Source organism: Hemiscyllium ocellatum, chromosome 24 (assembly GCF_020745735.1).
Source record: "Hemiscyllium ocellatum isolate sHemOce1 chromosome 24, sHemOce1.pat.X.cur, whole genome shotgun sequence".
NCBI classification, from domain to species: domain Eukaryota; kingdom Metazoa; phylum Chordata; class Chondrichthyes; order Orectolobiformes; family Hemiscylliidae; genus Hemiscyllium; species Hemiscyllium ocellatum.
Window position 1 is genome coordinate 36,961,186 of NC_083424.1, and position 23,640 is coordinate 36,984,825.

The window sequence follows — 23,640 nt, forward strand, 5'->3', positions numbered from 1 at the left end:
TCCTTTTCTTTCTCTCAACCTCACTGTTTGAAATCAAGGCATTCATTTTTTTATGTTAATTATTCTTTCCTCAACTTCAGAATTGTTGAATCTCTCATCTTTCCTAATAGTTCTTTCCTCCTACAATTTTCAAGGTTTTAAAAATAAGGTGCTCTGAATTAGGCTTTCCTGCTTAAAAAGAATTGTGGCAGGAACTTCAGACCTAACCAGATTAGGATTGGAGGCAAATCTGACCCGAAAATATCTGTGCCACCCACCATGCTTGTTCCCACCTCCAGTCATTTTTGTCACAACGATGGAACCCAATAGTGGGCTAAAGGGGGCAGCACTCCAGGCAGACATACATTTGCTTTCTGTACACCTGAGTATGGATGCAACCAGAAGCTTCCACCCTTAAAACATTCACTGGGTGGTCGAACTGCTGAATATGATTCTTCCATAAAGTTTTGGAAGCAATGATTTATTTTGTGATTTAAGCCAACATTGCAACCTACACATTGAGATAGCAGTCTGGAATACACCTGGGCTACGTATGTCTGCACGTACTTTGCTCCTGAGGTTGCCTACACTTATCACTAAGCCAGGTTTTTCAATTCCTTGTGTACTATAACACCCCATTATTTACATCTGTGCATTTTAAGTTTTCACATGTAACTGCAGTGCCCAAGTCCTCTCATTTCACAGTCTCCTTCTGGATGTGTGTCTTCTTTCTTGCTGATGTCAGAGTAATGTGCTCAGCTTCATCATGATTTACGAATTTCATTAAAATACAAACACCTTCTTGCTAAAAAGCCCTTAGTTTTTTACTGCACTTCTCAAGCTGAAAGACCTTTGATTGGCCCTGCAGCTTAAAGAGCTCACGTTCCAACCTTAATTGTCCAACAAATCGGTCTCCAAATCAATTATAATTGGGCCTCTATAAAAATACCAAAACGGATTGTTTTCTCCAGAGTTAGATTTGGAACTTGGAAAACACTCTGACTCCCAATTCCTGCTCCTGGAGTGAAAGGTTATCGTTTAAGATTCTTTGTTTTCAGTAGTCATTTATGCAAACTTTTGATTTTAATCCAACTTGAAAAATAATCAGTCATTGGAGAACTTTAATGGAGATCTTTGCAACACATGACATGCCTGACTGGGTTGTTGCTAATTCTGGTCCAGAATGTGCAAATGAAGAGTACACACACGTTGTGGAAAACTTTGAATTTGTACATTGTGCTTGTTCTCTTGATAGCCTCAGTCCAACAGTGAAGACTGAACAAAAAGTCAGAAGTATCAAATCATTGTCAGAGGAGACTGAAGACATTCAAACATTCAAGAGATTCCTGCATTCCAAATCTGCTTCATGGTTGTGTTGATTTACACTATCAGGAAGGCTGATGGGGAAAAAAAAACTTGGGACACAAAGCATATTCCAAACAAATTGTTACCTTCAGGGCTAGAAGACCATCAAAGAGTGGAAGACAAGAGTAAAGTCTTATTGAATCTAACAAATTTCCAATTATAACAGGACCTATCATGTAGAAACCTACCTAAGATAAATGAAGAAGAAAATGTATAGATACATGACCAAGGCAAAGGTGGAGTTACTGTCCAGAGAAATGCAAATTACTAGAGACTTGGTTAGTAGATACTTTAGAAGGTGCTCTAAGAGACATGAGAAATCATATTTCTATTCATCAAAGACACAGTTGGGTGAAACAGATGTTGACCCTAAGATTTAGAAGCGAGGTGATACAGAAAGCCTCAACAATGACTAGAGAAGGTGCAAAACGTGACCTACTCTTGCAAAATAAGGCAGGGCAGGTGACTGAGGTGTCAGTGGTGGAGCACTTTGGGGCAGTGACCATAATTCTATTAGTTTTAAAATAGTGATGGAAATGGACAGACCAGATCTAAAAGTTGAAGTTCTAAGTTAGAGAAAGGCTAATTTTGACAGTATTAGGCAAGAACTTTCAAAAGCTGATTGGGGGCAGATGTTCTCAGGTAAAGGGCGGCTGGAAAATGGGAATCCTTCAGAAATGAGGTAACGAGAGATCAGAGACAGTATATTCCTGTTAGGTTGAGATGAAAGGCTAGTAGATGTAGGGAATGCTGGATGACTGAAGAAATTGAGGGTTTGAAAAAGAAGGAAGCATTATTCAGGTATAGACAGGATAGATCGAGTGAATCCTCAGAAGAGTATAAAGGCAGTAGGAGTATACTTAAAGGGAAATCAGGAAGGCCAAAAGGGGACATAAGATAGCTTTGGCAAAATGAGTTAAGGAGAATTAAAAGGGTTTTACAAATACATTAAGGACAAAAGGGTAACTAGAAAGAGAATCAGCAAGGCAGCCTTTATGTGGAGCCGCAGGAGATGGGAGAGATACTAAACGAGTATTTTGCATCAGTATTTACAATGGAAAAAGATATGGAAGATATAGACTGTAGGGAAATAAATGGTGACATCTTGAAAAACGTCCATATTACCCAGGAAGAAGTGTTGGATGTTTTGAAACACATAAAAATGGATAAATCCCCAGGACCTGATCAGGTGTACCCCAGATCTTTGTGGGAAACTAATGAAGTGATTGCTGGGCCCCTGGCTGAGATATTTGTATCATCGATAGTTACAGGTGAGGTGCCGGAAGACTGGAGGTTGGCTAATGTGGTGCCACTATTTAAGAAAGGAAGTAAGGACAAGCCAGGGAACTATAGACCAGTGAGCCTGATGTTGGTGGTGTGCAAGTTGTTGGAGGGAATCCTGAGGGATAGGATGTACATGTATTTGGAAAGGCAAGGACTGATTCGGGATAGTCAACGTGGCTTTGTGCGTGGGAAATCATGTCTCACAAACTTGATTGAGTCTTTTGAAGTACCAAAGAAGATTTAAGAGGGCAGAGCAGTAGATGTGATCTATATGGACTTCAGTAAGGCATCGACAAAGTTCCCCAAGGGAGACTGGTGAGCAAGATTAGATCTCAAGGGAGAACTAGCCATTTAGATACAGAACGGGCTCAAAGGTAGAAGACAGAGGATGGTGGAGGGTTGTTTTTTAGACTGGAGGCCTGTGACCATTGGAGTGACACAAGGATTGGTTCAGGGTCCATTACTTTTCATTATTTATATTAATGATTTGGATGTGAGCATAAGAGGTATAGTTAATAAGTTTGCAGATTGGAGGTGTAGTGGACAGCGAAGAAGGTTACCTGAGATTACAATGGGATCTTGATCAGATGGGCCAATGGGCTGAGGAGTGGCAGATGGAGTTTAATTCAGATAAATGCGAGGTGCTGCATTTTGGGAAAGCAGACCTTAGCAGAACTTATACACTTAATGGTAACGTCCTCAGGAGTGTTGCTGAACAAAGAGACCTTGAAGTGCAGGTTCATAGCTCCTTGAAAGTGGAGTCGCAGGTAGATAGGATAGTGAAGAAGGTGTTTGGTATGCTTTCCTTTATTAGTCAGAGTATTGAGTATGGGAGTTGGGAGGTCATGTTGCAGCTGTACAGGACATTTGTTAGGCCACTGCTGGAATATTACGTGCAATTCTGGTCTTCTTCCTATCGGAAAGATGTTGTGAAACTTGAAAGGTTTAAGAAACGATTCACAAAGACATTGCCAGGGTTGGAGGATTTGAGCTATCGGGAGAGGCTGAACAAGCTGGGGCTGTTTTCCCTGGAGTGTAGGAGGCTGAGGGGTGACCTTAAAAAGGTTTACAAAATTATGAGGGGCATGGATAGGATAAATAGACAAAGTCTTCTCCTGGGGTGGGGGAGTCCAGAATTAGAGGGCATAGGATTAGGGTGAGAGGGGAAAGATATAAAAGAGATATAAGGGGAGGAGGTGGTACATGTATGCATTGAGTTGCCAGAGGAAGTGTTAGAGGCTGGTACAATTGCAACATTTAAAAGGCATATGGATGGGTATATGAATAGGAAGGGCTTGGAGGGATATGGGCCAGGTGCTGACAGGTGGGACTAGATTGGATTGGGATATCTGGTCGGCTTGGACGTGTTGGACCGAAAGATCTGTTTCCATGCTGTACATCTCTATGACTATGACTCTATAAGTCCAGCAACAACAGTTTGGAGAAAGTCTATTAATCTATTGAGTCTTACTGGATCACAATCAGGGAAAGTATAAAGATGCTGGACAGGTGGAATCGGTGATGACAGAGATTGGGGGTGGAGGGAGGGAGAGTGGATATTAGGATAGTATATAAAAATAAAAATGATTGTACAAAAATATATACATGTCAATATGACCAGATGAGGAGGAGGAATCGGTTCCATTCATTGTAGCACCCTATTGGTCAGGCCTAACAAATAATTGTACTTCTTTTTAGCACTACTAACCAGCACAGCTAACCAGATTTCAATCAAAATTTGGTTTGTTGAAAAATGAACTGAATGAAAGGAAAAGGGTGTATGTTCTCTACTGTTATCAAGAAAAATTAATAAGATGCAACAAATACACATGTAAACATAGGTAATATGTTTGAGAGTATGGTACAGATAGGGAGAATAAAGCTATACAGGTTAAAAGTTCTCAGAGTCTTTGAGGTATGGGAGTTAAACCTGAACCTTGAGTCCATTGGCTATTTAGCTGTGGTCTTCTTCCTCAGCAGTAGTGAAATATGTAGAATTCAGAAGTTCCCAGTGAATTGTTGTTTTCCCAAGTTGCTTTTTCACCAAACACTGACTTTGGAGGTTGAGAGAAAAAGGCAAAGAGAGAGAGAGCCCACCTTCCAGGCTTGGGTGAAATGAATCCCTATTTCCTTTGCTTTGGTTTGCTGCTCAAAGACAGCAATTGCAATACATCCATTTCATTATTCATGAGTCTAGCTTCAATGTCTTTCCAAGTTGATAGCTCAACAGGCACCAAGCCATTCATTGCCAATGATATTAATTTGTCATGCCAGAGTGAATTAAAAAGAGAGGTGAATTTCTTGACTCTGACTTAATTGTTTTCACTGTCTTTGATGAAATGGTACTTTCAGTGCAGATGGTTTGATGTATTCTTCACAGGTTTCATGAACTTGCTGTGTGGTTAGGTGATCGAAGGAATCGTCTGAGTCCATGAAGGTCTCTCTTTTTAAAATCAGATGATGGAGTTTGAATACTGACAGCTCACTATAATAACTCAGGAAGCCTGACTGGAACAGAACATACATCAAAATAGAGCCTCGACTCATGGTGGACAAAGACAAGAGTCGATAGAGTGGTGCGGGAAAAAAAAGCACAGCAGGTCAGGCAGCATCCGAGGGGAGGAGAGTCAACATTCCGGGCAAAGGCCCTTCATCAAGAATGAGAATGTGAGCTGAGGGGATGGTGTGATAAATGGGAGGTGGTGGAGCTGGAGGGGTATAGGGCTGGGGGAAGGTGGATGGAGATGGGTGTAATGGTGATAGGTCAGAGAGGAGGGTAGTGTGGATCGGTGGGAAGGAAGATGGACAGGTAGGACAGGTCATTAGAGCTGTGCCGAGTTGGAGGGTTGGATCTAGGGTGAGGTGGGCGGAGGGGAAATGAGGAAACTGGTGAAGTCCACATTGATGCCATGGTGTTGGAGGGTCCTGAAGTGGAAGATGAGGCATTCTTCCTCAGGCATCGGGTGGTTAGGGAGTGGTGATTGAGGAGGCCCGGACCTGCGTGTCCTTGGTGGAGTGGGAGGGGGAGTTGAAATGTTCAGCCATGTGGGGGTGGGATTGGTTGGTGCAGGTGTCCTGGAGATGTTCTCTGAAGCGCTTTGTGAGTAGGCGTCCTGTCACCCCAATGTAGAGAAGACCACATCGGGTGGGGTGGGGGTGGGGGGGGGGCGGGTGGTGGTGGTGGGGGGAGGTTCTGTCCTTGTTGCGGTTGGAGGGGTAGGATTCAAGGACAGAGATGCGGGAAGTGGAGGAGATGCACTGGAGGGCATCATCAACCATGTGGGAGGGGAAATTGTGGTCTTTAAAGAAAGTGGCCATCTGGTGTGTTCTGTGGTGGAACTGGTCCTCCTGGGAGCAGATGCAGCAGATGCAGAGGAATTGGGAATAAGGGATAGCATTTTAAAGGAGGCAGGGTGGGAAGTGGTGTAGTCCAGGTAGCTGTGGGAGTTGGGTTTTTAAAAGATGTCAGTGTTGAGTCAGTCACTGTTGAGGGAGTGCCGATGCAGTCATCAATGTAGTGGAGGATCAGGTGAGGAGTGGTGCCAGGCTAACTACAGAAGATGAACTGTTCCACGTAACCGACAAAGAGCTGGGGCCCATCTTCCATAGTTACACTGGCACTATTCCCCACCTGGTCCTCACCTTCCACCCCACCAACTTTTGTTTACATCGCCTCATCTTCCACCATTTCCCGACACCTGCAAATGGACCCCACCAGCAGAGATATATTTCCCTCTCTATTCCTATCTGCTTTCTGTAAAGACTGTTCACTCCGCGACTCCTTCGTCAGGTCCACGCCTCCCACCAACTCACTCTCCCCTCCTGGCACCTTCCCCTGCCACCGCAGGAATAGCAAAACCTGCGCCAACCCCTCCATCCTCACCTCTGTCCAAGGTCCTAAAGGAGCCTTCCACATCCATTAAAGTTTTACCTGCACTTCCACACATGCCATTTACTGTATCCGTTATTCCCAATGAGGTCTCCTCTACAATGGGGAGTCAGGACACCTACTGACAAAGCACTTCAGAGAACATCTCTGGGACACCTGCACCAATCATTCCCACCGCTCCGTGGCCAAACACTTCAACTCCCCCTCCCACTCTGCTGAGGACATGCAGGTCTTGGGCCTCCTCCATAGCCACTCCACAACCATCTGACGCCTGGAGGAACAACGCCTCATCTTCCGCCTCGCATCCCTCCGACCCCATGGCATCAATGTAATTTCACCAGTTTCCTCATTTCCTCTTCCCCCTCCTTACCCCAGATCCAACCTTCCAATTCCGCACCACCCGCATGACCTGTCCCACCTGGTCATCTTCCTTCCCAACTATCAGCTCCACCCTCCTCTCTGACCTATCACCATTACCCTCACCTCCATCCACCTATCGCGCTCTCAGCTACCTTCCCCCCACACCTCCCAGCTCCACCCCCTCCCATTTATCTCACCACCCCATCAACTTTTGCCTGAAATGTTGACTCTCCTGCTCCTCGGGTGCTGCCTGACCTGCTGTGTTTTTCCAGCTCCACACTCTCGACTCTAATCTCCAGCATCTGCAGCCTCACTTTCGCCTTATGTTGGAAGACAAGTCCCAGCCTGGGACAGACAATTCTGCAGACCCACTCTTTTATAATTGTTTTCCAATCAACACGCTCAGAGATGTTATTGCTGGAGCAGATGGAACTTGAATCCTGGCCTCCTTGTCCCTGAGTATGGATGCTATCACTGCTCAAGATAATTCTGCATTTTTGGCTGCTGGGTCTGTTTTATCAAGGGCTCAGGTGATGAGTTCAAGCTGAGGAGGTTATTACCTGTTACCGTGGGATCTTCTACTCCACAGAGGGATTTCTTAGTGATTCCCCATGAATCTTTAAGGGGTTAGTGCATTCATGTTTACAATATTGTAACCATAGACAAAGACTTGGAGGTGAGTGTGAGATATATAGTGTAATGATTTGAAAGGGTTAATGTCTGTAACAGTATGAGTAATATCTACAAGTGTGATGTAAGAGATCACGAGAGATTTAGAGAAAAAACAATTATGTTTTCACCAAACCTAGTCATGCTTCTGTAAATTAGTATATAATTCCAAAACATGTAATAAATAAGTTATTGTTCAAACCTCCCAAAGAGTCAGTAATGTCTCCTAACTCATCTAGTACAAAATGTAATTACCCATTTGTTCTGAGCCTCACATTTACATAGGCTTAGGTGACCAGCCGTGCTCCTGTCAAAAGCAGGTTAGGATCTCATGTATTTAATTAAGGGGGAGCAGACATTATCAGGACTTCAAATATTATTCATCTCAACTAGCTCAAAGATCATGTGAGATGGGTGTCTACTTATAGGTATTTAGAAAGGCTCGCCGTTTCTATCATAATTTTATGGGTGGCATGGTGACTCAGTGGTTAGCACTGCTGCCTCACGGTGACAGGGACCCAAGTTCAATTCCAGTGACTGTCTGTGTGGAGTTTGCACAATCTGTCTGTGTCTGTGTGGGTCTCCTCCGGGTGCTCTGGTTTCCTCCCATAATCCAAAGATGTGCAGGTTAGGGGAATTTGCCAAGCTAAATTGCCCATAGTGACCAGGGATGTGTAAGTTAGCTGCATTAGTTGGGGTAAATATAAGATAATAGGGTGGGGGATGGGTCTGGGTGGGTTGGCCTTTGCAGGTTTGGTGTGGATTTGTTGGGCTGAAGGACCGTAGGGATTCTATGATTAATCTAGTCGCTGCAATGGATGCCTCTAAACATTTCCTGCTGGTGAATCTACTGTTCCATCACTATGCTCCCAATCCTATGCCTCCCTTTGAAGGTCTGCGCTGAACCCTGCCCTGTAAGATTCTCTGCTCTCCACAATAGGCAAGCTGCTTTGAAATGAATGCCATTCAGGCCTGGCAACTCCCTTTTTGACTGTAAATGAGAACCATACACCAAAAGCAATGAGGCTCTCTACCATGCTAATCAGTATCAAACGCTTTTAAATATACAGCAAAAACAAAACAAGAATTAGCTGCAGTTTATAAAGTGTTTGAATTACAAAGATTAAGAAAACTTCACTTTATGAAGTACAATAACTTTTCTCAATGTCCTAAACTTTTGCAACATTGGTGTTCACATTGTGCTGTTTATTTTAAGCCAACAGAAAGAGAATGATGCAGACCACAAATAAAAAACAAATTTGGATGAAAAATAATGAAAAAAGTAAAGACCTTTTGGTTGAGGAGACCTCACCTTAAGGCACAACAATTACAAAATTATTTCAAACAATTCTATCTGCTTTCTGAAAGATTCCTGCTGCTGTAACACTAATACTTATTAGTACTTACTTATAATTTGAATCAGTTCAGTAACACAGGCAGTAACAGTTTGTTATGAGTGCTAGCCATCTGGGCATACTAAATTACTAACAGATACTGACTGGATTTATTCACAATATTTCCTGCAGAATATTAAATCGATGAGCTCCTTGATTAAGGTTTTATAATAGCTTATTAAGAAAACGTCTGCATATCGCTGCCAGAATTGCACAGGCAGATATTTTAATAAGACTTTGAGATATGAATAATGAGTTAAATCGGAATAAAACTTGCTCTTCACGAAGGAGTTGAAGACATTTATATTGGAATCATTTTGCCTGCCTGCAATCTGAGCTTGCAAATATTGTGACTTGGGGTCAGTTAGAAGACATGCTCACAAAACTGTCATGTAACTGACCTGCTCATTCCATGTTAATTACTGAACATCATTTGCATTGGTACTGCTAATAGCCAGATTTTGGGTAAAAGAAAACATTCAGGGACTTCACATTTCTAGACAATGCATTATTCAATTCTTAGCAATGGGTCTAAAATAGTGTTTAAAATGGGTCCCTGGCTCCCAACCTTTTGTTCAATGAAGGAGACAAAGTATAAGCGGCAATGAATCAGTGCACTAAAACAGTTTCCCTGCAATTCAGTACTGAAGCACTTTTTATTTTACCCTGGCCCCAATCATAATCATTTTCTTTAAAGATGTGCTGAGAGAAGGTATCACCTCAGGAGATCCCTGCCCTTCCTCTGCAGTTCAGTCCAAATCTGCTTCACTCCAGGCTAATCCCTCTTGGGGTAAATGGAATGACAGAATAGAATAAAATAGAAGGGTTGATTTATTATAAAGTGGTCAAATTATTCAAACACAATTCTACTAAGCATTATGCAGCTTTAGACACTTTTTTGGAATGGATAATTTTACTGACAGGTTTTGGGATAATTTTAATGATGACGTTATTCTGAAAAACATCTAATGTTGGGATTGCTGTCCTGCTAAGACAAAAAAACCCAGCAGATGCTGGAATCCAAAGCAGACAGGCAGGAGGCTGGAAGAACGCAGCAAGGCAGGGAGCATCGGGAGGTGGAAAAGTCAACATTTCGGGTGTAACCCTTCTTCAGGACTGGGGGTGGGTGTAGGTGGAGCTGCATATAAAGGGGTGGCAGGGGCAGGGTGGTGAAGTGGGGGGAGGTGAAGATAGTTAGAGGGTATAACCTGGTGGTCAATGGGAGAAATGAATCCGGTTGGTGACAGGGAGGAGTGGAAGGGAGGGGGAGGGGCTCGGAATAGAGTCGGGGGATGGGAAAGGAGGTTATTTGAAATTGGAAAACTCAATGTTGAGTCCTCTGGGCTACAGGCTGCCCAGGTGGAAGATGAGGTATTGTTCCACCCAGTCACCACCCATTTAATTCTCCTTCCCACTCCCTTTCTGATATGACCATCCTTGGCCTCCTCCATTGCCACAACGAACTGCAAATTGCAATAACAACAGCTCATGTTCCACGTGGGCAACTTACAGCCTGGAGGACTTAACTTTGAGTTCTCCAATTTCATCCCCCGACTCCATTCCCTTCCCCCGACTCCATTCCCAGCCCCTCGCCCTCCCTTCCACTCCTCCCTGTCACCAACCGGATTCATTCCTCCCATTGACCACAGGTTGTACCCTCTAACTGTATTCACCTATCCCCACTGCCCCCCACCAACCCCTTTATCTGCAGCACCCCCTACACCCACCCTCAGTCCTGAAGAAGGTTTACACCACCTCCTGAATGCTGCCTGGCTTGCGGTGTTCTTCCAGGGTCCATCTGCTGTTTCAGCTGAACAAATGCTTGCATTTCATCCTTTCAAGTAATCCTATTGCTTATTGCACTCTTTGGGTAGTATTTAGCTGTTTAATGATATTAAACAGTCAAGGTTCCTTAACATCTTAAAATAGATCAGTTCAAAAATAACTAAAGGCTCACTAAAATAACAAAAATAAAGGCTCACAATACATGTATACCTTCTATTTAAGGAGCACTGAGTTATTGTGAACTTGACTGGAGGAGGGTCATTCAATATCCGTGAGTTGGGACCTCCTACTAAAAGAATCAGTCTCTGACAAGGATTTCCTGGAAGAACAATGGGAGAATTGATCATCTTTTTAGATGAACTTTATAACCGTTTGCCAGTTCTTGCAAGATTGTCAGCAATTGTTTTCACAATCTCACTGGTGAATGCTCCATTAGTTATTTTGTTTTTTCACATGGTTTAACTTTTCAATCATTGTACCAAAGTTCTTATTTACATTCCTTCTTTTAAGATTGCAGCATCTTTTAGAAAGATGTTTTGGAGATAATTTTAATCAGAAGTGATGTTTGCAAGCAAGATCTAATTAGCCACTGATTTTGATGAAATGGAGAATTGGGTGTAGATTATAACTAAGGCACAATCGATATTGGCAGCTTTACAAAATCACTCAAAGTTAAACGGCTCCCATTATCTACAGATACTGTTCTGGGTGGACATTGACTCTGCTTAAGTAGTAGCTTTTGATTTGTGCTTACATTCTGAGTGAGTAGGGAGAATATTTATTTGTCTGAATCCATAGTGAATAGTTACACAAACGTTCAGCCAAGGAAGTTTTTCCTGCCGAGATTCACTGGGGAGAGTGACAACTGGGTCTCTGAATGATGCATGGACATGAATTTAAGCATCACTTCTCACTCCTCTGAGCTACTATAAATCTGAAAATCGCCGTGTTGTAACTTCTGTCAGGGTAGGAGGTTCCGGTTTTGTTCACTCTATTTTAAGCGTTCAATCATGAATCTTCCTTGAATCAATTTTGCTTGATTTCTTTTCCGTGCATATCGGCCCTGCTCGATGTCTTCCCTTTGATTTAATATGTACTCTTGACATAATCTCCAATGAACTTAATGACAGGCTCTCCTCTTGTCCCAGGTATTCTTGGCTACGGGACTGTCTTTTTCAAAATGCATTGCCTATTGAAGGATACAATGACCTAAGTGAGCTTTAACTGTGAATGCCAATGAATCTAAATTAGAAAACAGGAAATGGAATGGAATGTTTCAGATGCAATATGGTTTTTAAGAGGCTTGTTGTAGGTTTCTTGTATCTCCTCAGTAGATGTCCAAAGTTTTCTCTAACGTTGAAACTAAACCTTTTTTTAGAATAAATGAATTACTGAATATTATTTTGCTAGCCTGCAGTTCAAGTTTATCTCCTGTATTTCAGCTGCTGGTAGACTCCACAACAGCAAGGAAATGGATAAGCCAAAGTGATAGAGAAATTATTTCCATACAGCTTTTATTCTTTAACACCTCTCTATGGCACTATTAGCAATGTTTTGAGAGAATGTAAACTATTTAGGGAACATCCTTGGCACTTGCCTGGCAACAGCACATGCCTACCACCTGGAGGATTTTCCAGTCTCTAGGAAGACAGCTGGATCAGCTGTCCATTCAACAAAGACTGGTAGCCACACAAGTAATTAAGGACCAGATTATGGGCAATTATTTCTGTGCATCGGAATTTCACTGGTAGTAGAGCCACCATCTAGAGAAGTAGCCTTCTTGTAACCAAAAGTGTTGTAATGTCCACTAACCATCTGTCCATTGAATTCATCAACCAACTACCTCATCATGTCTGACACATTTAGTAAATACACCTTATCTGATTGGTCAAACCATAGCCTGTTGTTTGCATCCAGGAGATCCTCGATAAACCTTTGTTTAAGGTGAATTAAACTGGTGAGGATTCTGGATTAGTGGTGCTGGAAGAGCACAGCAGTTCAGGCAGCATCTGAGGAGCAGTAAAATCGACAAAAGCCCTTCATCAGGAATACCCTTGTAGAGAGAGGAGGAAAACTTCTTCAAGGCAGGCATCCTTGCAAGAGGATTCGCAGTAGGGTTAAAATCAACGAGGTAAAAACAATGACTGCAGATGCTTCTGTCAATGTACAATTTGTAACCATTGTCTTCAACTGAAATTAGTGAATACACTGACAACTTCCAAGCCATTGTCCGATTGCTCACTTAGATGTTATAATCTTAGATTCTGTTTCTCAATAACTCTCTTCAAAATGGCTGCTTTTATTGTATCAGTCCATTGGACACATATCCAGCCTTGTAGTGGTTGTTAGATTTTCCATCATTAGTATAGGCAGGTTCAATTGAAGGATTCAAGAGGGCATTGGATGATAACATGAACAGAAACAAAGTTCAAGTTTACAAAGATGGAAGAATCGCTCTTTGTCAAAACGCTCATTTTGAGAGCCAGCACAGATACAACAGGCTAAGTAACCTCCTTTTGCACTATAGTACTGCTGTGATTGGAAAAATCCAGCGATGGCACTTGACTATCAATCACTAGGGATAAAAGTTGACATGACAAGCCCTAACCAGCCTGTGGGAACACAGCACTTATAAATGAGCATCTTATTTATCTGATCAGGTTCTGAATGTTTTGTGGTTGATCTGCATGGGTGTGTAGGTAAATGAGGCAACTGCTTACCACACAGGGCTTGATAGAATGAACAGATCTGATTATTCCACAATCCTCTCTGCTCAACAGATTCTCTGGAAAGAAGCAAACTTCTGGCTCACTCCTCCAATTGACCACCAGGACAACTAGTGATGAACAACATGAATCAAAAGTTTTCAATAATGAATCACCATCCTCCTTCACCAGCCTCATACCCCTCCTAAACAAGGGTATAAAATCAGATCGAAGCAGAGACAGAAAAGGTTCCTAAAGTAAGTCAAACATATCTCTTTGCGAGGTCAGAAAGAACAGGGCGTTAAAACCAATCAAAAGGACAAGACTACAAAACATTGTGTCAAAAGTGCACAGAATAGCAGAGAGAAGAAAAAGTGAGCAGAAGAGAGTTTTTGGAGTTAAGTACTTTTGAATTCCTGAGAAGAATGAATTGGAGTAATGATTTCAAAACTGAAGTTTGCAGGCCTGGGAGTCTGTGAGAAGATCCCAGGAGGTCTGACAGGTCATCAGAGTTGAGCCTGGCAGAAGCTGAACATCCTGTGTGTCAAAAAAAAACACACACTCTTGAGAATTCTGGAATTGATATTTTTCCTAAGTTTGTTAACATACTTGTGCATGTTTTCTTTCTTGATCTGTGTGTGAATAAAAATGTTTGCTGGAATAACAACCCATACTTCTTGACACTACCCTTCCAAAACTAGGGCAGGAACTCCCTGGGGACATGCCAATATTTGCAAAAGGCACACTGCACTTTGAAAGTTTGAAAACCAGAGTTAGAGGAGCATTGAATATACCAAGAGGCATGCTTTTGGCCCAGACAGAACTGAGGAACTGCTAACTGACAATATGAACTATGTGTCAGCCTCTTTACCCTGCTGCAGGACTATTTAAAAATGCAGTAACTGTGAAAAGTAATGGAATTAGAAAATCACATGCACACTCTCACAGCTCATATCTCATCTGTGCTGTCTGTGTCTGACTGCTAATGGTGGGGATGATAAGATTACTTGGCTGCATATGACATTGTAGTTTAAACCTAATATTTCAAACAGTGAGAACTCAACCATCATTATGAATGAAATACATATCACTAAAACGATTTGACTATTGGTAGGGGTAGAAATGTTTGATATGTACTAAAATTAGTGTAGGCTATTATTGAATAAAAGATTTATTTTGTTGTTTAAAGCAATAAAGTGATAATTAGAAAGTGCACACCACAGTTTTATGATGTAATAAAGCATGCACTTACTTTAATGGTTTTAATCTCCTGAACCAGTGCTAGTAATCTCTTTGCACTATAGAAGATAAATGTTTTGAAGGTTATGCAGCTTTTTGTTACTAAAATAGAAATATTCCACAGTGCAAGTTGCACTAAAGCCAGAATTACTTTACATTATATTTTTGAAAAAACTATTAACAATATATCTGAAAGTGAGGTGCAAAAGCCTCGGGTAATTAAAACTGGCAACTCACCAAATAAGTTAGGTCCATTACACATGGAACTGCAATTGATCTTGCGTGATCCTGCTCTTCCTGCATTAGAACATTGGCCGCACATCAAAAGTACTTCAGTTCCTGTCAAATATGTTGGGTTGTTCCGAGGTCATGAAAAGTGGTATCTTTTATAGGAATCAAAAATGTAATGGGGAAAAGTATAAAGCTGAAGAGCCAGGGGTTCGTGCAACTGTTCGAGGGAGGTTAGACGGGGAGACACTGGATGAGGAGCCGTCCTTTCAAAAACTTTTCTTGTGTTTCCTCCTCTGTCTAATCTTTCACCTTCCTTTCATTCTTCCTGCTTTCTTTTCAGATTTCAGAGCAGAATTACTAAAATAAAAACAGCTCCCAGACGATGCATGCTTGGAGATGGACACTCATCTGATGCAAAATGACACATGTCTTGATATTCTGTGAACAGAAACAGGTAGCCTCCTGAGAAGGGAGGTCCCCGTGGGTGAATGTTGCCTTGATCAGTGAATAATGGGCTGGGTAAGGTTTGGTTTTGCCTCTTCCCAAATGTTGAATTTTACACGCAGTGCTAAAACAGTAAACCAAAGGAAGATGACTGCAGCTCTTTGGGTATATCAAGAATGAAAACAGAGAGAGTATTTTTCATTAGCCTATACCATGAGGTAAATGGAACAAAAAGCTAAACTTCCTTGGAAAAAGTGAACTGCTGGATAGACAGTCTCAGTGATATGTTATGGAAAGGGATTATGGAAGCAGTCAGGCTAATAGAGAACTGATAACTATGGAGTGAAACCATTTGGCCCCAACATAAGCAGATAGGTGGGAATTTAGTAACAGTATTAGTTTGAGATTCATTAGATTAGGCACTGGCCTTTCAACTCTCACCCTGGGTGAGATTGAACTCAGACTGATGAGATGCAAATTCTCCCCACTGGTACATCTTGAAGTCTGATGAAAAATGGAATGATTATGATCAGTCCCAATGCATAGTGCATATTTGTTAAAAATGATAATTTTAGCAGCTATTGGTCCTCTGAAATGGAGAATGATTAATAAATTTAAAACTAAACAAAGAACTGCAGATGTTGGAAATCAAAAACAAAAACACAAATAGCTGGGAAAACCTCAGCAGGTCTGGCAGCATCAGTGGAGAGAAAGCAGAGTTAACATTTTGGGTCCAGTGACCTTTGAAGAACAATTCTGAAACATGAAATTTGAGCCCAAAGAGGCTTCTTTAGTCCTGACTGGCACATCAGCCGATAAATAAACCTACGGATGCTTGTTAGGTCTCAATATACTTTTAAATTCACAGGAACATTGTCAAACAAAACCTGAGCTCAAAGCATAGCCGCCACTGAGAAACAATGAAAATCAGGGACACATGACAGCCCAGTGCCAGGATGCAGGAGCCTATCAGATTGGTGGCCACAGAGCTGTAACACCTACATCTCACATCACAATCTCTTGATTTATCACATCTCTTTTTCCATCTGTTTCCAACAAGGGCGTCAAAGGCTTGTAATTTCTGAGTCTTCCTATAACTCTTGTGTCATGTACCTTCGTACTGATGTAAACAGAGACACAAGAATGATTATCGTGTAAATGAAGGAGTTCTAACAAGGTTAGACTTTCCACCTATTTCAGCCTCCATCAGTTTGCCTGATATTCATTAATATCAGGGCCACTGCAAAGGGAGAAACTCGAAAGCTCCAAATATTGAGTGTGCTGCTGCAGCATTAGTGAGTGCTGAGGAAGCAGCTGGCTGGTGTAGGCCTGTTGAGGAAAGGAAGACAAAATCACAGACAGGGCAGTATAGGCAGAAGCAGGCCTTGCCATCTGTTTTCCTGTCAGTTTTGTTTCTGAGCTTTTGCTTGAATTAGGTGGGCTCAGGAGAATACTCTTTACTTTTATCTTCAAGTAATAACAAAACAGTGACAGGCTTGGATCTAACCTGGAGCTTATTCTGACCCACATGCTAACATACATGCTTTAATAAAAATACACAAGGTGTGTGCAGTTGGGGAGAATGAATTGCCTGAAAAGAACTGCAAAGCTGTTTTGGGGTTTCACCATGTCCAGACTTTAATCTGAAAATGGTTCAAATGGTTGGGACATGCATGTTTAGGCCATTTCGTGGATAAAGGACGCCGCTGAATAGTCTTAGCTTTACAGTTAGTATCCTCTACCTCTATTCCTAGGTTGCTTGCATTTGGCCTGGCTGTCAGGTTTTACTATGCAATCATGCTATGCTGCTCTCTTCAGGGATAGCAATCTGAGATGTTAAATAGTGAAACCTCCTTGCAATTAACCTCATGCCTTCACTTTGCCAGCTATCAGAATCTGCCCTGCTTCGTCATATAACAAGAAACCCAATTTCACATTTCTCATTTTGTTCAACCTTTTCTATTGTTGGACACTTCTGTTCCTTTTATTTGTAGCCTGAGGGGTGAAAATTAATGTTAAAGCCTTTGGAATGACTGAAATAGTTTTGGCAAGTAGCCCAATCCTTGTGCATGTACCAGCGGCACAAGCAATGCAGTGATTCAAGAAGGCAATTCAAGACCACCAGTAAGGTCAACAGAGGATGGGAAAGAAATACTGGCCTTTGTCAGTGATGCTCATGTCCTATGAATAAATAAAATATATGCTACTACCCATCTTTAAGAGCTCTCATCCCATTAATTGACACTCAAATCCTTCAGTGAGTGAAGATGCAAACAATATTCTATTCTCCTCCTTGGTAAGGAGACCCTCAACTCAGGCCAGGGTAATAAAGGCTGATCCCAGAATATTTTGAGAGCTTGAGTCTGAAGATTTGGTGATCAGAAACACTTGTTCCACTCTTGTTCTGCTACTTCAGTCCTTGGACAGGAATAATATATCCTATAATTTGATGACCACATTACAGGAAGAACTGGTTTGTTTCAATTAGTACCATTGATCTTACAATCAATAGTTGTTGAGGCTTACTAAGTACTATTGAAGGCCATTGTTGACAAGCGTGAAGGATAACATAGCAATATTAATCACTGACAGCATCTCCATTATTTTTTGATGAGGTACCGTTAGAACTCTAAAGGCAAAGGGCAGTTAAAGGGCTCCTGTTCTACCTCAGCTCATTAAACTAAAACTTTAAAATGTGTGAATAAGATAAGCAGAGCAGAAAGATCCAACACTGGATCCCAGATTTTTCCCGGTTTGTTGTGTACACCTAAACTATGGGTGTCATATCAAAATTGCTCATCTTGCCTTCAGGCTAGGGGTTGACAATAAAAAACATCAGGAAATCTGTTCCAAATTGAGGTTATAGAGTCATAGAGATGCACAACATGATTATATGTGATTGCAAAATGATTATATGTAGATGCTGAGGATCATTTATAGTTGCAGTGCCACTCACTCCATTCAGGGAAATGCTAGTGGTCACAATCCATAACAATGTTTTCGCCCATTTATTTGTGGGACAACATCTCTAAATATAACTGCAATCCCAGGAATACCAACAGAAAGCCCTCAGGAATCCCTGACGTAACTTCCAAAAGCATATCATTTATGCAAAACAAACTAGTCCAATCACCAAAGAAAATAATTTATTGAATGCATAGCAAAGTGTACCATAGTGAAAAGAAGTCAATAATAGCAGACAAATAATGCTCATTAAAACAGGGAGCAAAATTGAAACTATTTGTGCACTCAATTGAAAGTAAAAGATCTGTAGGTCTATAGACCTAAGGGCCCCCACATGGGCCTGGCAGAAGGTTGCAATGGGGTTTATGCGCCTGATCAGAGGAAGTTGATTCTACTAAACATTTCACAATAGTTGATGTCAGATTGTTTCAGTGGTAATGTTCTTTTCCTTGCCTGCAAAGTTTATGGGTTTAAGCCCCACCAGAGGTCTGTTGAAAGAGCATTCAGAATAGCGTATCCATTCGATACAACAGCACTAAAAATAAGCAAATTTTCTAATCATTTAGCACATTTTTCTGTTGTAGGACTTCGCTGTGAATATATTGACCATCACTATTTTTCTTCAATACAACTGTGATTGTGCTTTATTGGCAGTCCTAAAGCAAACTGAAATATTCTGAGCACGTGGAAGCCATTTAACCTACATGTCACAGTGCTGACCGAGCGGTAGCACTGCCTTCGGAGACTCAGAAGGTAACAGCTTCAAGCCCCACTCCAGAGACATATTTAGACTGACATTTCAGTACAGAACATTCCAACAGTGATTACAATATAAACCACTTAAAAGCACTGTGAAGTGCTTTGGAGCATCTTGAATTGTAAAAGGTACTATATAAGTTCAAATTTAAAAAAAAGTATTACAGTGATTGTCTATCTTTCCCAATATTCCACTTACAAAAATGTACTGGGAAAAGGAACTTAATTACTTAGAGATGAATGGCTGCATACTGAAAGTAAATATTATGTTATGTGAAAAGGCTGGAAATATTTCAGAAAGTTATTTAGGCGGAACAATGGCAAACTTAAAACATGCTTAGTACAATAAGTATACAGCCCAAAGCCCTGTCTGTTGGTGACAAATGGAGCTGTGTGGTATTTCAATGTCCTATTCAATAGTTGCAGAGTGGAAATGGTGCCCCATGAAGTGGCTACGAGGGGTATTGCAATATTTGTCACGCCAAGGCAGCCAGTGCAATGGGCAACAGAGCAATATGACTGGCAGGAGATAGCCTAGAGTCATAGAGATGTACAGCACCAAAACAGACCTCTCGGTCCAACTTGTCCATGCTGGCCAGGTATTCTACAATAGTCTAATCCCATTTGCCACCATTTGACTCATAGCTCTCTAAACCCTTCCTATTCATATATCCACCCAGAGACCTTTTTTCTTAAGCACAACATGAAGCTTTATTTGATAGTTAAAGGTTAAGATAGTTCATTGTGAAAATCTGTTATTGATACACCAATGAAATACAACAACATATCAAACTTATATTCATGTTTTTTAAATATATTTTTATTGAAAAATAGAATTTTTAATATTACAAAACAATAAAATTCAAAACAATACAAAGAAAGAACACCAAAAAAATGCTAAAAACCCAAACCACCCTCATGCACAAATGTATAAATATGTATAGAAATATAGATATATATAAATAAAAACTCCAACTAATTACATAACTAAAAAAAAATAATCAACCACAAACTGATAAATAATAATAACTCAGCTCAGCTAAACCAAACACTCACTCTCAAATATCGAGACCATTAGTTTTCACATATTCTTACATTTGCAGTTTCCTCTCTCTGGATTTTGGACTCAAAGCACAATTGTTACAGCTAAATAAGAGCCCTTTTTAGTGCAGCAGACAAATCTGTGTCCAGGGTTGTCAAAAAGGGCCACCATGCCTAATAGAAATTCTCAATTTTGTGATGTACCATACTTGTGAGAAAATCCAAGGGGATATGCTCCATAACAATCTTACGCCAACCCAACAGGCCTGGTGGATTTTCAGATTGTCAACCTAACAAGATATTCTTTCTTGTGCAGAAAGTAAGGATGTTGAAAAGCTTTTTCTAATGCGCATCGACAGACAACACACTGGGCAGGCCAAGAGGAAGAGAGATCGGGACCTTCTCCACCTTTACATCCAAAATCCCTCCATTGCACTCGTCACAGTGCTCCAGTATGTTTGAAGCCTACCACAGGACCAGAGACAATGGATAAGAGTGCCTGCACCAACCTTGCACTTGGGACATGTTGAAGATACCCCTGGTTTAAATTTTGACAAATGATCCACAGCCAAGTGGACCCTGTGGAGAATCTTCAACTGTAAAGCATGGGTCCTATTGCAAATTGATATCTTTCTTGCATTTTCCTAAATATCTTCCCATGCCTCTGAGGAGACCTCAACACCTAGCTCTCTCTCCCACACCCTGCAAAGCTGATCAAACTCATCTGAGGGGGCGCCCCCCATTTGATGATATAAAGTGCTGACAGAAAGTGCACTCTTAACACTAAACACCACTCTCTCTGTGCTGGATTTGTAGGGATCAGTCAAAAGTGTGGTCTTTTTTTCAATAAAATCCCTAAGTTGAAAAAACGAAAGAGGTCCCTGTTAGATAGCTTGTATTTCTGTACTAACTGATCAAAGGACATCATTGTGTCTCCCTCAAATAAATCACCCATACAAGACACACCCTAGCTGCCAATGTTTGAATCCTGAATCTGTCATCCCCGGTTGAAAACCAGGCATACCCACTAAAGGTTAAGAAAAGATGTTTTGCCAATATTGCCTTCCCTTTGCCAGATTGCCCTCCATACTTTAACATTATTGACAACTATTGGGTTATGGCAATATTCCCTAACTGTCCTTATTTTGTCCAAAACCAGTGAGCTAGTAAGGGGCACCCTGCCTGGGAGGTTTCAATATCTAATCATATTGAAAGAGGGCCCCCACAAGCCCAACCACTTGTGTAAGGTAAAAGTGAGCTTAGTTGGTATTTTTTAATGTCCGGGAGATCCACTCCTCCCAATCTGTGAGGCAATTGCAGTTTAGCTATTTTAATAAGGAGCCGCTTACAATGCCAAATAAAAAAACTGAACCAGCCGTACAGTCTCCTAAATGTTTTCTTATTGAAAATCAGGGGGAGCATCCATTCAGGGTACAAAAAAGGGGGAGAATATTTATCTTAATAATCGCTATCTGACCTAACCCTGAGACTGGAAGTGCCTCCCATCTTTGAAGGTCTTGTTTGATTTTGAACAAAATTAGGTCTAAACAACTGATCAAGAACTGGAGTGATGAATATGCCCAAATACACATAACCCCGCTGTGACCACTTAAATGGGAATCAAGACTTGCCCTCAAGACCTAGCACCTTCGTAAGACCACTCATAAGCATTGCCTTTGATTTTGCAAAATTAATCTTGTACCCCAAAAAGTGCCAAACGTACTTATGCATTCAATCAGGTGAGGCACCGAAACTGCTGGATTTGACAAAAAAAAAACAAGGACATCATCCGCTTACAATGAAAGCTTATGTAATTTTGACCCCACTTCTGGAGCTGATATATTAGGATCCCTACGAATGGCCTCCACCAACAATGCAATCACCAATGTAAAAAGCATTGGCGAAAAGGGACAGCCCTGCTGACTGCCCCTAAAAATGTTAAACCTGCTTGATGGCACCTCACTAGTGATGACTGCAGCGAGAGGGTAACTGTAGAGAACCGTTACCCATCTTATAGTCTTCGCCCATTCCAAACCCCTCCAGAGTATAAAAAAGGTACAGCCACTCAACTCAGTCAAATGCCTTCTTTGCATCTAGAGAAATCACCAATTCCTGCATTGACTGTTGATGACATGCTTGGATTTCATTAAGCAGCCTCCAAACATTATTGGAAGATCTGTGGCCCTTAATGAAGCCTGTCTGTATAGAAGGTAACATAGTCTCCAGCCTTAATGCAACAGTCTTAGAGAGGATTTTAAAGTCCACATTTAAGATTGAAATGGGTCTGTACAAAGCACAGTCCTCCTGGATCTTTGCTTTATTATGAATAAACGAAATATTGACCTCTCTCAGAGATGGCGGGAGATGATCATGACTGTGTGAGCCATTGAATATGTTGAACATCGGACCTAACAATATGTTTATAAATTCCTTACAGAATTCCCTGGGAAGTCCATCAGAACCGTGCCTTTCCACTCTGAAGCTGCTCTACAGCCTCCTGCACCTCTTGCTCTAATAAGGGGGCATTGAGAAAAGACTCTTGTTCGGGGGTCACGTCTGGGAGCTCCAGATCCGTGAAAAAGGACTCCACCTTGGCCCATCCCTCTTCACAACCCTCAGATTGATATAATTCAGAGTAAAACCTCTGGAATGCCACATTAATCTTTTTGGGATCACGTTAGGTTCCCAGACCCTTCCCTAATCGACGTAATGGCTTGAGGGGCGCTCCTGTTTGTGGCGAGATATGCTAGGTACTTTCCTCACTTGTCACCATGCTATAAAACATTTGCTTTGCGAAAGTAAGCTGCTTCTTTGCTGTCTGCATGAGTACAGAAATCATTGCAGCCCACAGTGCCATAATCCTCTGTAATAAGCCTTCTCTGCTGCCTTCAAGTGTGCTTCACGGAGACGTTGCTGTTCGTCCTTCTGCCACTTCCTAATGACAGAGAAGGAAATAACTAACCCCCTGGCATAGGCTTTGGCAATTTCCCAAAGGATGGACTGGCTACTAACCAAGCCTGAATTAATGCCTAGGAATGCCCAAAATTCTCTCAAGAAGTACTTCACAAACATATTATCCTTAAGGATAAAGGGATCTATTTGCCAGTGCCTCTGGCCCAGTATAGCATCCTTAATCTTAACCAACAGGTACACGGGGGCATGATTGGAGATGGTAATACTAACAATCGTACAAGATGCCACAACGTCCAAGATTGTTATGAGGGTCAAATAAAAAATCAATTGCCTGACATATATGCGAATTGAAAAAAACAATGTAAATTCCCTGCCTGTCGGGTGGAGACGCCTCCAGATGTTCACCAAACCTAACTCCACACTCAGATCCACTAATTGTTTAGTTTGTACAGAGGTATCAGGGTGCCTTTGAGCAACCTGTCTACTGTGGGAACCATGAGACAATTAAAATCTCCCCCATAATGATATGCCGGGCCTCAAGACTGATGAATTTAGAGAACACATCAACCAGATATTGAGGGGATGCATTTAAAACATCATATTCTTCCCCGTTTATCAGGGC